The sequence below is a fragment of the Arachis hypogaea genome, chromosome 16 (assembly GCF_003086295.3).
Source record: "Arachis hypogaea cultivar Tifrunner chromosome 16, arahy.Tifrunner.gnm2.J5K5, whole genome shotgun sequence".
NCBI classification, from domain to species: domain Eukaryota; kingdom Viridiplantae; phylum Streptophyta; class Magnoliopsida; order Fabales; family Fabaceae; genus Arachis; species Arachis hypogaea.
Genome location: NC_092051.1, coordinates 12459933 through 12473303, shown reverse-complemented (window position 1 = coordinate 12473303; position 13371 = coordinate 12459933). Strand labels below are relative to the sequence as shown.

Here is a 13371-nt window from a genome sequence, read left to right as displayed (position 1 = left end):
GCTTAATACTATTTACATGCTTTTATCTCCTTTTTGAGAAGCTGTTCTTTTAGACTGTGGAGCAAATCTGATATTTCATGTGTTATCTTGGTTTATGTATACCATATGTATAAAGTGATGCAACTAAAAGCACTATGGTTATTACTTGCATTGTATAGCGACGGTGATGATGAATTTTTTGACCGCACAAAGAAAACGTCTTCTCGCCAGAAGCCTGGTGACAACCAATCTATTGAGACTGCTGATACTCTTCTGGATAAAAAGATGCCATTATCCAGGAGATGAATGGGAAGAAAGAGTTGCTTATAATTGAAAAGAATAAAATGTCATTAGAGTCTGCCAAACAAGATGAAGTTGATGATTCCCTTGATGCTTACATGTCTGGACTTTCATTCTAACTTGGTAAGAGTTATATTTGTTTGCTTTTTCTGGTTGCTTGCTTATATTTGCACATATTCATTGTATGCAATTGTGTGCTTTGATGTGTTTGGAAGTAATACTAGAAAATGAGTTGTCTCGTTCCTTCAAACTCTAACTTTATGTGCAATTACAAGTCTTAAATTGGACATTTCATTAGCACACGTTAGCTTATCCTTGCTGATTTCTTTGTTGTTGTCAGTTCAAGACAAAAGTGTGCAGCTTGAGAAGGAATTGTCAACTCTTCAGTCGGAGTTGGATAGGATTTGCTACTTATTGAAGATTGCTGACCCAACAGGCGAAGCTGTCAAGAAAAAGGGAGTTGAAAACACAAGAACCCAAATCAAACAAATCTCAAGAAGTTGCCTCTAACATAAAAAAGAAACCACAAGCAAAAACCCAGAAAATCAGTGAACCTTGTACTAAGGTCGATAACAAGAAACCACTTGTGAAAACCCAGAAAATCAGTGACACTTGTGCAAAGGCAGATAACTCCATACAAGAAGGGAAACCTGGAGATGCAACTATGGATTTGGACAAGTCAGAACCTAGAAGTGACAAAGTGGAGGGTGAGAATGTTGTATACACGGTTCCAAAGTCCCAGTGGCTTGGGAATGTAGAAGACAGGATTACAGATGATAACCAACAACCAATAGCCCCTTTGCATGATACGGACGAGTCCAACTAGTTCGTTGACTACAAGGACAGGAACAAAATTTTGGCTTCAGGTGATGATGCAAAGACTAGAGAATCTAATATTGAGTCTGCTGCCCTGGTCTGATTTTAAGGAAAAGAAAACAAGTTGAGATGACGGGTGCAAATAGTAATGATGTCACTCGGCAATCGACTTCTGCTCATGTGGGTGAAAAAATGGCTGAGGATGTTGTGGCTTTATTATTAAAGCACAAAAGGGGATTGTATACAATTGATGATGTGGAAAACCAAGATGAGGAGAAGAGGAAGCCTAAAAGAGTGCTTGGGCCTGAGAAACCATCATTTTTGAACGATCAGACAGATGACACATGGGTTCCCCCTTAAGGTAAGCATAATTGGTTTCAATGTCCTTACTATATGATTGGATCGTCATTTTTTAAGGATGTTCATATTTTCCTGTATCGTGTGTGCAGGACAATCAGGTGATGGACGAACTTCTTTGAATGAAAAATATGGTATCTGAGCAGATTTATGCATAACGTTGCCGATTTCAAGAAATAATGGATATCGAGGGAGGATTCGGTAGAACCTGGTAAGATTCATTGAACCTGCAGAGTTGGTTGGACAACTCATTGACCTGCATCCTTTTATCAACTGGAAGTGGAAGGATGACGATGAGGTTACTTGGTGTTTAAGTTACAACAGTAGTGTATTTAGTAGACATGGCAAGTTAAGATGCACTTTACCATTAGTACAGCCACAGGATATCAGAATGCTACTAACAAGTGACTTTCTCTTTTTTTTTTCTTTTTTTTTTGAAGTACATAATGGAGTCATTTGGAAAACAATTTTGTTGCTGCCACTGTAAAGGTTTATTTGAAGTAGGTGTGTGGTGTTAAGAGGATTAATGGAGGGCTCCATTGTGATAGGAAAATGACATTTCAATATTTCATCATGTTAAAGGTGGTTTGCAAATGTAGATGCTTATGAAAAATCTTCATTGTTTTCCCATATGCATGAAGATGTTTATTTAAGGAAGAAAAGATGAGTACTTCATTTGGTCTCTGAAATTTCATGAGCTAAAAAGGGCTCATATTCTTTTTCTATTTTTGGTGCATATAATGTCTACAATAAATTATCTTAAACATGTTATAAAATAATAAAAAAGAATGTTTCTTTTATATTTAGTTATTTACAAAAGAAAGCTTGTACAAAATACACATGTAAAACCTTATCTAAGGTACACATTCTCTATTCTCTTGATATCAAAGATGGTCTTGCAACTATCCTTGGGATAGTTTTCATGGAGACTTGTGAGCTGAACTTATTCGCAGATCTCTTCCCAAATTCTTGAAATCAACAACTACTACACTCACTAACTAGCAATGCCAAGCTTTATCCCTTGGCTATTTTTTTCTTGAAAGCATCATGGTTGCAAAAGCTACGAAAGCTTCTATCTGGTGTTAAGGTATATACCCTCAAAAATTCCAGTGGGACGGGTGAATTTATATTATCATACCAGACAAGAGTCCTCCTCAAGACCCTGGATGCCTTCAAAGATATATAATGCCACCGAGGAACGGCCTGTATCGCGAGCGCATTCGGAAGAACGGTTGTCGCTATTATGCACATGTCGAAATAACTCAGAATGCAGTCAATAAACCCTAAAGAAAGAGTCCATGCCCTACAGAGGGCTGCAGAAAGATCAGTTGAAGAAATATGGTGACTCTAAAACTTCCCTTAGGTCGAAGTCTCCCCGTTCCAGTAATGGGGGGAACATTAATGTTGAGAAAGACCCCTGGAAGCTCTCCAGTAACTGCTCACAAATAAGAACAGGTTAACAGATCTAGGAGTAACCTAGAAATTACAAAGGCTATTTATACAAATATAAAATAAAATAAATTAACCATTAATATCAACCTTTGCATCTAGTCACATAAGTTTCCCCATCTACTAAAAACATAGACTGGTTTTTCCCGTCATTTTTTTTTAGAAATTCAAACCAGATTTCAGGTTGCAGAAAACAAAGCACAATACCAAAAGAAGTATCCACTATTTAATTACACAAGCAAGTATGAAAATACCAACGAAACTAAAGATAATAAAATCAATTTTCCCTCAAATATTTCCAAGAATACCAGAGATTAAAAATAATAGCATATCATGTAAATGACGTTAACATCTAAACCATACATTTTCCAGTACTAGGGTCTCATAGAGTTCAACAAACTTCTCTCTGAGTATTCTGTTCATTCTATCCACATCACACGCATGCATCCAATATGAGTCATGAACCCCTAAATATATGAGCAGAAATCATTCCTTGTAAGCATTTTAATCATTATAAATCAAATCTGAATGAGAAGAACCTAACTAGCAAAAACCTGCAAAATTCAAGCCTTCTTTTTTTGCAGGCCACTGCAGTCATCATCATATGAGTACCATCAAGTGAGTGATTAAAATTTGGGGGAAATGCTGTCCTCTGCCTCTTTGCCATGACCTATAACATTTATAGAACAAAACAATTTCATATTATTGTTAAAAATTTAAATCCTAAGCTGTTATTTAGGTCATTGAAGGAGTACAAATTTCTGAATAGTTTCAATGTTATTTAGCTTCCCTATGTTTTGAATCTTGGTTTTATTTTCATATCATAACTTCTTATAAATTATAATCAATAGGGATGCCTTAGGCAAAGCATAAAATAGTTAATAGATAAAATCTAATTGCCTCCGAAGTAAATGATCCAAATATCTATACATGATGTTAAGCTTACCTTATCTGTTTTTCGTTGCAATGTCAACATCTGAAGTAAAGTTTTGACCTGTAACCCATCACATAATAATAGCATTAACCTATATAAAGCCATAAACTCAAAAATTGAGGGTATATTTGGCATGGAGGATTTTGGAAGGGATGACGAATTGAGGTTTAAAGTAAACAATATTTTGAAGTTCTTTTTTAAAAATTGAAAGAATAAAACGATAATCCTCCATCCAAACATAACCTGAGAAGTATATTTCATGGAAATTCTACTATACTTACAATATGCCTTCCAAGTTTCCGGTAAGGTTGCACAACAGGAAGTCCAAGAGGAGTGGTCCAGCAGACTGGCTGATTTTCAGATGCAATTACCTATTCAAGGTTATTGTCATACCAATTCTGTTACTAATACAACGACGACAACAAAAGGACGAAACAAGAATCAGAATATGTGCATCACACATGTAGGTAGAAGGAAGATTGTAACATACTTTTGCACAGTCACAAAGCCATTTTATAATATTCCGTGCACCTTGAAACATCTCCAAGGCAGTTAAGGTGACCTGAGAAGGAAATGAGATTAAACAAGCAATACATGTTATGCTACAAGGATAATATATATCTATAATACAGAGTTATTTTCACCCTCTCACCTTTGCAGCATAACAAGAAGCGCCAACGAGTTTGTCATCATCTAAACCGGATTCTCTTTCTTTCAACCTCCTCTTTATCTTCTCACGCGCACCAATGTACGTGACACCATATACTGATGTCATCACTGTCTGCTTAACCAATTTTCTATCCACCTAACAGTATACAAGATCAGATCAAAATTAGCTTCTACACGAGAACAAAAAACAATAAATAAACGAACCATAATTGCTAATTAGAAAATTTATTTTCAAATGCCTTAAGAACCTAAGATTCCAGATGAAATTGTAACTTTTTCTTTCAAAAAATACGAGATTGCATTTATGCACCAAGTAACACCGAAAGGATGGCATAGAACCTGATTAACTAGTCTCCTTGCATGTAGGGCATCGGAAAATATTGCAGGATCTTCCTGAGCATCCCTTTGCATAATGTGCAATACTCTGCATGAAAATGACATTTGTAAGACTGAGTTGTTTATTAGGAATTTCCTCTCTTCCCTGAAGAATTTCAAACCCGAAACTTAAATTAAGTTAACCTTTTTCTGTTCTTTTTAAGCTCTGCAAATATCAGAATATGATCAATATACACAAATATGCAGATTAAGAAAAAACATAACAAATGTAGTGTGGAGTAGAGGTTGTCTATCGGAAGAGAGTAATGAGGAGAGGTAAATTATGACAATATGTTAAGTACCTAAGGAAAGTGGGGAACTGCACCTTAAAAAGGCTAGTTCGCAAGGGCAGAGGTGCGAGAGAAGGACTGAGACCGGAATTAGTAGTGAGGAAGAAGAACAAAGCGCCAATATATAAAAAGAGAAGGGGCAAGGAGGAATGCTAAAAAGAATTGTCTCATCTAGGGAAGGGTGAAGAATGAATGATAAACCCTAGCAGAGGTAATTGATTCATCTCTTAGAAATTTTGATTGAACGAAAAGGAAAATGTGTAAAAAGTAAAAAACAGAGAGGCAAATTTTAATTATTGGTTTTTCCAAAAATAAAAAAACGGGGTCTAATTTATAAATATTTTTATGTTGGTTAATAAGTGGGAGTAACAAATCCGTGGCCATAAATAAATAAGGAAGAGATAACAAATATAAAATTTGAAAATATAATTAGATAACTATAGTAATAATATTCACTAGAACTATTATATCAATATAATATATATATATATATATATAATTAATATATTTACTATATATGAAGAGAGAGAAAATTGTTTTAGTAATATAAGCGAGAAGATTGTAGTTAGTCGTATAAGAGAGAGAGAGAGAATTTTATTGCTGTTTTGTATGTCTCATATCTCAGGGTACGAAGCCTTATTTATACTTGTACAAGGTTATCTTTTTCGACCTTTATTAAAAGCTAGTCTTCATAGGAATCTTGAGTTTTTTTGCCTTGAAAACTTCAGCCGCCCATATTAATGGTCATCTATACCATATACTTATTTTAACACTTCCCTTTGGATGACCATTTACGATTATTGCCTCATTAAAACTTTACTAAAAAAATTCAGTGAAAAAAAACTTTAGTGAAGGAAAAAGAGTACAATATCCTTTAGGTAGCGTTTGTTTTCGGGGGCAGGACACGGAGACATGGACAACACTTGTTTAAAAAGTGTTTGGAATCAGAGACATGGACAGTGGACATATTGTCTCCGAGACAGTTTTTTATACTTTTGTGTCCACTCTTTTACGAAGGACAATGATGGACACGGGATTTGGAAGAGTGGACACGGATAATTTTATAAATTTTGTTTTTCTTTTTTTCCACTATTACCCCTTCTTATTTTTCCTATTGCGTTGTTCAGAGATACTTTTTTCTTCCTGTTCTTCCTCTATCTCTTTCTTTTCCAGGTACTCTCTTCTTTCTGTAGAATTTTTTATTGGGGGTAGATAATTCTTTTTTTATCGTTTTACTTTAATACAATTTTAACCTTATATTATATTATTTGATTTGTAATAAAAATAATAACAAAAATAATTAATCTTGAAACTTTTAAAAGATAAATATTAGCAAAAGTAAAATTAATCCTTTAAAATGCTAAAAAATAATTTATAAATTGTAATTGATTTTATATAATTTAAAGAAAAATCAGTTTTTTATAAAGAAAAATCAGTTTTTAGATTAAAAAAATAGTTTTTTTTAAATAAAAATATATTTTTATATGCAAAAACTAATTGTTTTTTCATGTAAAAATGGATTTTTTTTAAATTAATTTTTTATTTAAAATTAATTTAGCTTATTAACTTAAACAAATTTTTTTATTAATCAAACTCAAATTTATTTTTTTTCGTTAATCTTAACCATATGTATTCCTACATATTAATAATAAATTTTAAAATAAAATAATTATATTTATAAATTTTATTTTAATATAAATACTAATATATTTTTTTATTAAAATTTTTTGCCTCTTCAAATATTTTTTTCAAGTTCCGTCTGTACTCCTACGTACTCTCAATTTTTTATTAAATTAATTTGTATTGATGTAGAAAATTTGGAATCACAGGGCTATTTTAATCATTTCATATAATATTTTAGTCTTATCCATGTGTATCCAAACATAATACTAGACATTACATTAGTGTCTTGTCCATCGTATCCAAACACAATACACAAAAGATAATTTTTAGTGTCTCCGTCCTATTGTCTCCGTTTCAGTGTCATGTTCTGTCCTGTCTCTAAAAACAAACGCAGCCTTAGTGATAGGGACTGCTTCATTAAAAACCTTATCAAGAAAAATCCAATGGAAAAAAACCTGACGAAGGAAAAAAGAGTACAGTCTCCCCCTCTTGTCGACATCAATTGATGTCTTGAAATCGGCGCTTCCCAATCTCATGTACCAATCTTTCAAAAGAGGATTTTGGGAGTGACTTTGTGAATAAATCTGTCAGATTATCACTTGAGCGGATCTGTTGGACATCAATTGTCCCTTGATTTTGAAGATCACGAGTAAAGAAGAATTTGGGAGAAATATGCTTTGTTCTATCACCCTTGATGTATCCGCCTTTAAGTTGAGTAATGCATGCTGTATTATCTTCAAACAGGACAGTTGGAGCTATCTTATGATCAATCAGTCCACATGATGACAGAATATATTGGATCAAACTCCTCAGCTAAAAACACTCGCGACTAGCTTCATGTATCGCTAGTATTTCGGCATGATTAGAGGATGTTGCAGCAATCGTCTGTTTCGTGGACCTCCATGATATAGATGTACCACCATATGTGAACAGGTTTCTTGTTTGAGATCTCCCTTTATGTGGATCAGACAAGTACCCAGCATTCGCATAGCCAACTAATAGTGACTTGGATCCATAGGGATAAAATAATCTCATATCAACCATTCCATGAAGATATCGAAAGATTTGTTTGATTCCATTCCAATGTCTTCTGATTGGAGAGGAACTATACCTTGCTAGTAAATTCACCGCGAATGATATGTCAGGTCGCGTATTATTAGCAAGATATATTAGCGCTCCAATGGCACTAAGATATGGTACTTCAGGACCAATGATATCTTCATTCTCTTCTTTAGGACGGAATTGATCTTTCTCCACATCCAAAGATCTTACGATCATTGGGGTACTCAAGGGATGTGACTTATCCATATAAAATCTTTTCAAGATCTTTTCTGTGTATGTTGTTTGATGAATAAAGATCTCATATTTTATATGCTCGATCTGCAGGCCGAGACAAAATTTTGTCTTTCCAAGATCTTTCATCTCAAACTCTTCTTTTAGAGTTTTTATAATTGTTGGAATCTCTTTAGGAGTCTCAATGATATTTAAATCATCAACATACACAGCAATTATAATAAACCCAGATGCAGATTTCTTTATGAAAATGCATGGACAGATATCATCATTCTTGAATCTATTTTTGGCCAGATACTCAGTAAGACGATTATACCACATTCGTCAAGATTGCTTTAGACCATATAAAGATCTTTGCAATTTGACTGAGTATAACCCTTGCGAATATTCATTGGATGGTTTAGATATCTTTAATCCTTCAGAGACTTTCATATAGATATCATGATCTAATGAGCCGTACAAATAGGTTGTTACCACATCCATTAAATGCATATGCAGTTTATGATATGCAGATAAACTGACCAAATAACGGAATGTTATCGCATCCACTACAGGGAAATACGTTTCTTCATAATCTATACCGGGCCTTTATGAAAAACCTTGTGCCACAAGTCGGGCTTTGTAGCGCACAACCTCATTTTTCTCATTTCGTTTTCTCACAAATACCCACCGGTATCCAACAAATTTTACATCTTCTGGTGTATGGACTACAGGTCCAAAGACTTCGCATTTTGCAAGTGAGTCTAACTCAGCCTTCATGGCTTCTTTCCATTTTGGCCAATCATTCCTTTGTCGACATTCTTCGACTGATCTTAGCTCAAGATCCTTACTTTCATGCATGATATTCAATGCCACATTATATGCAAATATTTCATTAACAATAGTCTTATTTCGGTCCCATTTCTCCCTTGTAAAGACATAATTTATCGAGATCTCGTCATTTTCACAATTTTCAGGTACCTGGATGTCTTCTAGCGTTAAAATTATATCAGAATTTTGAACAACTGCAGGTGTCTTTACTATGTCTTTTTCAACAGGAATAGTATTGGCCTCTTTTCTCTTTCGAGAATTTTTGTCTTTGGAACCGACAGGCCTGCTACGCTTCTGGCGTGAATTTGCTTCAGTGGCTACTTGTCCTACTGGGACATCAATTCGAATTGGAGCATTTTTCGCTGGTATATAAGATTTAGTTATCCTCTTTGTATCGGAAAATGCATCAGGCAATTCATTTGCTATTATTTGCAAATGTATAATCTTTTGAACTTCTAGTTCACATTGCCCTAATCGAGGATCTAAATGCATCAAGGATGATGCATTCCAATTAAGTTCCTTTTCAGGAAACTTATTCTCTCCCCCTAATGTTGGAAATTTTAATTCATCAAAATGACAATCCGCAAACCGGGCTTTAAATACATCTCCAGTTTGTATCTCAAGATACCTCACTATAGAGGGAGAATCATATCCAATATATATCCCCAATTTTTTTTTGGGTCCCATTTTGGTGCGATTAGGTGGTGCAATGGGAACATATATCGCACACCCAAATATTCTTAAATGGGAAACATTTGGCTGCTGGCCAAAAGCTAATTGCATAGGAGAGAACTGATGGTAACTCGTTGGCCTCAAACGAATAAGTGTTGCGGCATGTAAAATAGCATGCCCCAAACCGAGGTTGGGAGATTAGTTCTCATAAGCAAGGGTCTAGCAATCAATTGGAGGCGTTTAATAAGTGATTCTGCTAACCCATTTTGTGTGTGAACATAAGCTACTGGATGTTCAACACTTATTCCATTAGCCATACAATAAGCATCAAAGGCTTGGGAAGTAAATTCACCAGCATTATCAATATGAATTACTTTGGTTGGATTTTCTGGAAATTGTGCTTTTAATCGAATAATTTGAGCCAGTAATCTCGCAAACGCCAGGTTGCGAGAAGATAATAAGCACACATGTGACAATCTCGAAGATGCGTTTATTAGGACCATAAAATATCTAAAAGATCTACATGGTGGATGAATAGGTCCACATATATCACATTGAATTCTTTCTAGGAATTCAGGAGACTCAAATCCAATATTTACTGGTGATAGCCTTAAAATTAACTTCCCTTGAGAACATGCAGCACAACAAAATTCACAAGATTTAAGAATTTTCTGGTTCTTTAGTGAATGTCCATGAGAGTTTTCAATAATTCTCCTCATCATGGTTGTTCCCAGATGACCCAATCTATCATGCCAAGTTATGAATTCATTTGGGCTAGTAAACTTCTGGTTTACAATGGCATGTGATTCAATTGCACTAATCTTGGTATAATACAACCCAGATGAAAGTGAGGGTAACTTTTCTAATATAATCTTTTTATTTAAATCATAAGTTGTAATACATAAATACTCATGATTTCCCCCATTCATTGTTTCAATATGATATCCATTTCGGCGAATATTTTTGAAACTCAACAAGTTCCTTCGAGACTTGGTAGACAACAGTGCATTATTTATTATGAATTTTGTTCCTCCGGGAAACAAAATTATAGCTCTTCCGGAGCCTTCTATCACATTGCCTGAGCCAATAATAGTATTAATATAATCTTCTTTTGGCACAAGATGGGTAAAATATATAGTACTTTTAAGAATAGTGTGCGAACTTGCACTATTCGCAAGGCAAAATATCTTCAGAATATGTCTTTGCCATTTTTCTTTAAAAAACAAATGATAATAATAATAATAAAATGAGTAGAAGTACATGCACAGTAAAATTATTTACATGAATACTTAACAAACACATACATATATCAAATTATTCCATCATTGATCAAATAGTCAATATTTTCTTCAGAATCCTTAAAGAAATTAGATACATCATAATGAGTGGTGGAATTTTCATCATTTGAAACAAAATTTATTTCCTTTTCTTTGTCATCCCTTTTCAAGGATGCTTGATAAAGATCAACTAGGTGCTTCGGGGTACGACAGGTATGTGACCAATGGCCCTTTCCACCACAATAGAAGCATTTATCCTCAATTGATTTATTTTGCCCATTGTTTCTTTCTCTATCCCACTTCTGGTGAGATCCTTTCTTGTGAACATAATTTCTTTTCCTTCCATAATTTTTCTTGTTATCAAAATCTTGCCATTTACCTCTTCTAGGGTTATAATTTGTCGCATTTGCTTCAGGAAATGGGGCAGCGCCATCTGGGCGCGCTTCATGATTTCTTAAGAGCAACTCATTGTTGCGTTCACAACAAGAAAGCAAGAAATTAGCTCAAAAATTTTTTAAATCCTTTTCTCGATACTGCTGCTGCAGGAGCACATTCGAGGCATGGAAGGTCAAGAAAGTTTTCTCTAACATATCGGGCTTGAGGAAGTATCACCGTCTTTTGATGATTGTACCTTTCTTCAAGGTCTTTCCACAGATCCACAGGATCTTTTAATGTGGGATATTCATTTTTCAATCATACGTCAAGATGACGACGAAGAAAAATTATGGCTTTGGCTATATCCTTCTTGGATGTATTATTTTCAGCCTTAATGGTATCTCCAAGATCCATTGAATCAAGATGGATTTTAACATCTAGTATCCATGATAAATAATTATTTTCAGATATATCAAAAGCATTATATTCAAAATGAAAGAGATTCGACATAATAAAAATTTGTTACCTGAAGTCTTCCTAAAATTTCATTAGAGCATCGTGCTGATAACGTGTTGTAAAATAACTAAATAAATAAATAAAGAAGATGTAACAAATATAAAATTTAGAAATATAATTAGATAACTATAGTAATAATATTCACTAGAACTATTATATCAATATAATAGATATATAATTAATATATTTACTATATATGAAGAGAGAGAGAATTATATTAATAATATAAGAGAGAAGATTGTAGTTAGCCGTATAAGAGAGAGAGAGAATTTTATTGCTGTTTTGTATGTCTCATATCTCAAGCTATAAAGCCTTATTTATACTTGTACAAGGTTATATTTTTCAACCTTTATTAAAAGCTAGTCTTCATAGGAATCTTGAGTTTTTTGCCTTGAAAACTTCAGCCGCCCATATTAATGGTCATACCATATACTTATCTTAACAATTTTTAAATTATTTAAATTTATAAATATAAATTAGCTCAATTTTAATATTTGATTAATTTAAAGAGATACATTTTATCCAACATAAAAAAAAGAATATTTAGGTCCTTTTATAAAATTAAATAAAAAAATATTTTTTTTTGTATTTAATTAAAAAGGTATTATAGTAAAAATGATAATATAATATATATTTTAAACAAAAAAATTAAATGTTGATGTGGAAAATAAATTTTACATTTTTAGTTATTATTTGTCTATATTTTAAACGTATCGATATGTATAAATTTACCATCGTACTGAAGCAAACACTTTCTGACAATACGTAAAATACGTGTTGGACACATTTTTTACATATCCATAATATTATAATACACTTTAAATATCAATCTTAAATCAAAACACCATCTTTATCACCATATTAAAAATAATTTTTTAGCAAAGGCTAATAACTCGTTTTTAAAAATTCAGGGATGCTACACATCCATGTAACCATGTAACCAAGTTGACCCAAGCCAAATAAATTTACGCACCTCCAACGTCACTAAAATAAACGTGACTTCCACGCGCTTCATTATATAAAAACATTCCTTCTTCTTCAAAACGCACGAAACTGATCCTTCTCTTCGAATCTCTCTCAAAATCACTCAATTTTCAGTCACATTCTCTACGAAAACCATTACTGCAGAAGAATAGCGAGAAGATTTGGTAACGAATAACCACAAACGAACAAAAATAGTAAGAGAGACTACCAAAGGTATGAGAAAACTACTGTTCACTTGAAATCTTGCAATGTCGCGTTTCTCCTAGTTGCATTTTAGGTTTACTGGATTGATTTGCTTCGTTCAGAAGATCGAACTATTGTGAATGCATTTTTACAGTATAACTAGGGCTTGGAATGAAATTTGTACTTGTTATTTTCAATCAGTTCAGTGGATAGTGTAACTAGGGCTTTGTAATTGGTTGTTACTCTGTTCAGTACTTCTTTTGCATGGAGAAATACTATTCTTGTTGATTGAAAGTTTATCACCATTTATTCACCACATGTACATTGTTCGGTTCGGTGGCCTTTGTGATTTCGGTTCACCAAGTGATTGTTGTTTGGTTCAGTGGCCTTTTCTTACTATGATCAGTGTTTAAGATTATTTTGGTAGCATACAGCAATCATTTTCTAGCTCTTTCATTATTTATCATGT

At 33.5% G+C, this 13371-nt stretch overlaps 1 pseudogene; it reads right to left on the bottom strand.

The window, feature by feature from the left end:
• Nucleotides 1-2776: 2776 nt before the first annotated feature.
• LOC140179700 (DNA-directed RNA polymerase 1A-like) lies at nt 2777-4961 on the bottom strand (annotated as a pseudogene).
• Nucleotides 4962-13371: the final 8410 nt, after the last annotated feature.